Source organism: Archocentrus centrarchus, chromosome 15, assembly GCF_007364275.1.
Source record: "Archocentrus centrarchus isolate MPI-CPG fArcCen1 chromosome 15, fArcCen1, whole genome shotgun sequence".
NCBI lineage: Eukaryota > Metazoa > Chordata > Actinopteri > Cichliformes > Cichlidae > Archocentrus > Archocentrus centrarchus.
In genome coordinates this window covers 1,142,402-1,147,690 of record NC_044360.1, presented here as the reverse complement: position 1 = coordinate 1,147,690, position 5,289 = coordinate 1,142,402, and positions in this window count along the sequence as shown.

The following is a 5,289-nucleotide window of genomic DNA, read 5'->3' as shown; positions in this document are numbered from 1 at the left end:
GGTTAAATTTTGTCTTTTTTATTGAACATTGTACCTGCACACAAACCTGTGCGGGTGCAGCCGGTTTCCTCACAGCGCCCCCTGCTGATCGGGGCGGGGATCAGACTTCCGTGAGAGGAGAGGAAACGCTTCGTTTTCCCTGTGAGCGAATTTTTATGTTAAAGAGAAATAAAGTCCAAAGAAAGTGACGCCTGTTTGTGTGTGGGTCTTTTTTTATTGAAGCTTTATTGTTTCGTCTTTTCAGCTGACAGAAAAATCGTTTTGGGAATATTCAGGGGCCCCAGAACGTGAGTCATTTTCAAGGTCAGAGGTCATCAAAACTTAAACATCTGAATTTGTTAGCACGGTGAAATTTGTTACTCAAGTATAAACAGTTACTGTTGATGATTAGCTCATTTTCTACTTTAAATTTAAATACAATGATGCAAAGTTACCCACAAACATCCCACACCATATCATTCATATCGCTCAGGCTCCATAAACTCAATCAAATGTATCCAGATGGGTTTGCCATTAAAGTTTTAAGTCCAGCTGTTTAATTTGCACTTGTGTAAAGAAAGAAAGAAAAACCATCTGGGTTCTGATTTTTGGATTTTTATTGTTTACATTTTTTCAGTGTTTTTTTTTTTTCTTTTCTTGCTTTTCTTTCTTTTTTTCCCTGTTTTTACTTTGTTCAGTCTCGGTGCAGTTTCACATACAGCGTAACAGTTTAACATAAATGTGATGAAACTTCTGCTGAAGTTCGATGTCATGGATCCACATTAAAGATGAAATGTAATGTAGAAATGGTGACAGAGATGTGGATCTGGACAGATGTTAACGGTCTGCAGATGTCTGCTTATTACAGCCCCCACTGAGATGTTCACAGCTGTGAAGCTGAATGAGGTTTGTTGTTATTTACACAATGATAAAAATCCAGAGTGCATACAATAAAAATATTTACTGTGCATTAGAGGAAGCCTGGAAGGATTATTCAGCCTAGCATAAATATTTGTATTCGATCATTAAAGCAAAAGAAAAGCTTTGTGTGAACCAGCTGTGAGGGGTTGAAGCTGAGCTTTAGCTGCAAAACTGTAGCTCTATGAATGGGAGCAGCCAGCAGGGGGCGGTGTTGCAGCACAGACCGCTGTGTAATAGTTTGCTGCTGTAATTCACAACCTGACCTGATGGTGGCAGTGTTGCCTCACTGTTTATTTTAGACCTGTGTGACACTTTCTTTGTCTTGAGAGGCGTATGAATAACCTCACTGAACGATACCAGGACACACAAACTGTATATAAAAGATGGACGCAGCCACAGCGACAGACCCAATGACAGCACAAACATGGTGCAGAGGTACAGCATGGTGAAGCCGAGCAGACAGCCACCTGTGTCGCCATCCACCTGTCAGTCAAAGAGGCCACGCCCCTAATAATTCCAACTTTAAACAGGTGAGTTATAAAAACATCCTCCCTCCGTACAGCTGTTATGGAGCAGGAAATTAGCTGCAGAAAGGGCAGCAGGGTGGCAAGAAGGTCCCGGGTTTGAATCCACCATCTGTGGCCTTTCTGTGTGGAGTTTGCATGTTCTCCCCGTGTCTATGTGGGTTCTCTGGGTTCTCCGGTTTCCTCCCACAGTCCAAAGACATGCAGTTAGTGGGGTTAGGTTAATTGGTGATTCTAAATTGCCCATAGGTGTGAATGGTTGTCTGTCTCTGTGTGTTAGCCCTGTGACAGGCTGGTGACCTGTACAGGTGCACCCTGCCTCTCGCCCCGTGACAGCTGGGATAGAGTCCACATGGTCACAAAAAACAGGCAGGCACAGGGACCCTCACACTAACCATCTGATGGGGAAATTTATGTCACTGGGACCAGGGTTAGAATAGTTTTGGATTTTACATTATCGTTTAGTTTTAGTTCGTTTTTACTTTTTTTTTCTTTTATTCGGTTAGTTTTAATTAGTTTTCAAAGTGGTTTTGCTCGTTTTTATTTTATTTTGGGTTTATTGCTTAGTTTTAGTTTAGTTTTGTTAGTTTCAGTATTAGTTTTATTTTTTCATACTTTGTCAGGTGCAAGATTCACGGCACAACTCCTGAACTCCCAAACTCAAAAACTTCTACAATAAACTACAGTAAAGTTCAGCGTCAGTGCAGCAGATTAACAACAGCTTCTGTTTTGGAGCTAGCTTGGTTAGATGTGTGGCCGAGCTCATGTCGCATTTATTCTTGTGTAGCTGGATTGTGTGTTCATTACCTTACGGTCGTGTGCTGGTGTTGTATATGCGGTGCCAGCTGGGACTTCTTTTGGTCTTCGCTCTTTGTGCTCAGTTTTTTGGCTGCAAACATATTTGTTCCTGTTTTTTCACTTTCTTCATTCCCTCGATTCCTTATATTGATTGTTCTTGATTGTTATTCTCTCACTGATAAAGTGGCCGGAAACGCACAAGGATGGAACAGGTTCATCACAACGTTGCGGCTGCGTGGCAGCGAGGAGTAGTCACATTTCTTCGGCGGTGAACCCCAGATCACGTCGGTTCAGAGCGGTTTCCGTAGCTGCCTTGTGTCTCAGGTGGACTTTGACGTTGCTGTTTTTTCCTCACTGAGACGTGTTCATACATTTTTCATCATTCACAACAAGACACGCTTCTATCTGTATTATCGGACTCAAAGAAACTCCATACGGGACTCTGCCGCTTTCTCAGACCGCTGCCATTACTTTGCGGACCGGCTCGGTGAGCGCAGCAGGCAGGCACACAGCTGCCCGACGGCGCTCCCAGCTTCAACTCGGAGAGCAGAAAATGATCAGTCCACAAGGCTTTGAAATCAAATGACAAACAAGAAAAGGAAGGTCATTTTATCTACGAGTTTAGTTAGTTTTTAAACTCACAATACAGTTTTAGTTAGTTATCGTTTTTTCCTTTTAACTATAATAACCCTGACTGGGACCTTCGTGGACTCATGGATGTGGAAATTATAATCCCTGTTTCAGGAGGAGAACTGTAGATTTGCAGTTGGGAAGGTCACTTAGAGTCATGTTTAACCAGCTGCAGATTCCAAGATCATCTGTTCAAACAACTGCACGTAAGTACAAGTAAGTTATTCAGATGTGTCAGCACTTTGCAAAGGTCTGGAAGAAGACCCAAAATGTCACCTTCAGATGAGAGGAAATTGGTCAGGATGTTCAAGATGTTCAAGAAGCGTGTCAGGATGTTCAAGAACCACCAAGGCTCCTGGAAACTGCTGGAACACCAGCATCACTGTCCACAGTGAAGCCAGTTTCACATCTCCATGGACTGAGTGGGTCCTGCTCCAAAATCGACACCTTCAAGCTTGACTGAAACTTACAGCTGCCCGCATGGATGAACCAAACATCTTCTGGAGAAAAGTTTGACGGTCAGACGAGACAAAGACCGAGCTGCTTGGCCTCAGTGACAAGGAAGTAGGTTTGGAGGGGTAAAGGTGAGGCTTTCAAACCTAAGAACACTGTACCAGCTGTCAAACACGGTGGGGGTACCATCAGGCTCTGGGGCTGTGTTCCTGAGGAAGGAGGACTACCTCCAAATTCTTTAACTTCACCTCAGCTCAACATCTAGATGGTTGAAACGGTGTTCCAGCAGGACAATGATCCCAAAGACATCACAACTGGTTTAGGAATGGGATTAAGCAGGCTTACATTAAGATGAGATAAAAAACAGAGAAAAAAGCCAAAATTTATATAATTTCACACAAAACAAAATTATTGGCACCTTTTTAAAATTGTGGGTAAATCATTTTGTTTCAAGCATGTGACGCTTGCTTAAACTCACCTGTGGGCAACATTAAAGTCACACCTGACACCAGATAAAAAGGAGAGAAGTTGATCAGTCTTTGTGTTGTGTGTCTGTGTGCGCCACACTGAGCATGGAGAACAGAAAGAGGAGACGAGAACTGTCTGAGGACTGGAGGACCAAAACTGTGGAAAAATATCAACAATTTCAAGGTTACATAATGAAGACGTTTACAGCCCACTGCACTGCAGCTAACCTGCCTGGATGTGGACAGAAGAGAAACACTGATGACAGGTTGCAGCGCAGGATAGTCCGGATGGTGGATAAGCAGCTCCAATCAAGTTCTAAAGAAGTTCAAGCTGTGCTGCAGGCTCAGGGTGCATCAGTGTCAGGGACAACTATCCATCATAAAGGAAACGCTGTGGCAGGAGACCCAGGAGGACCCCACTGCTGACACAGAGACAGAAGAAAGCTAGACTGCAGTTTGCCAAAATCCTTATGGGAAAACATGTTGTGGACAGATGAGACCAAGATAGAACTTTTTGGTAAACAACATCATTCTGTTGTTTATCGAAAACAGAATGAGAAAAGAACGCAGTACCTACAGTCAAATATGACAGAGGTTCAAAGATGTTTTGGGGTGCCTCTGGTACTGTGTGCAAGGCATCATGAAATCTGAAGATTACCAAAGGGTTTGGGGTCTCAGTGTAGAGCCCAGTGTCAGAAAGCTGGGTTTGCATCCAAGGTCATGGGTCTTCCAGCAGGACAATGACCCCAAACATACTTCGAAAAGCACAAAGAAATGGGTGAAAACAAAGTGCTGCAGAGCTCTGAAGAGGCCGGGGATGAGCCCGGATCTAAACCCAGAGAAGGCACCCTTCAAATATGAGAGACCCGGGCAGCTTGCAACAGAAGAGTGGTCCAAAGTTCATGTTGAGAGGTGTGAGAAGCTTGTTGATGGTTATAGGAAGGGATTGATTTCAGTTATTTTTTCCAAAGGGTGTGCAACCTAATATTAATTTTCTGGAAAATTTTCAGGGGTGCCAACACTTTCAGCCATGACTGTATGTATATATTTGACCCTGTGTGGATCAGAGAACATCCAAAATAAACTCGCAATTATTCCACCCTCATAAATATCCTGACATCTGTGCCCATGATGAGTGGATCTGTTTAACTCTCTGTGGAGAGAGAACGAGCAAACAGAATGACTGACTGGTGCATCTCTCTGTGTCTGTGTTTGTGTGTCTGTGTTTGTGTCTCTCTGTGTCTGTATGTCTGTGTTTCTGTGTCTGGGAGGACGTAGATGGATTTCACCCTCTGGTGTCAGTGCTGCATTTCTATCCTGAGCTTTATTCTCAGGTGTCGTGCTGTCTTGGCTCCGCCCTCTGGCTGTCCGAGGTCATTGGAGCCGTGGTGTCGGTGACACTTGCAGCCGCTGTCTGTGTGGATCTGTGTTCCCTGCTGGACTCAGTCTGCACACTGACAGCTGTACAGGTGCTGTTTTATCTGCTGCCATCACCTGCAGCTTCAGCACCTTTCACA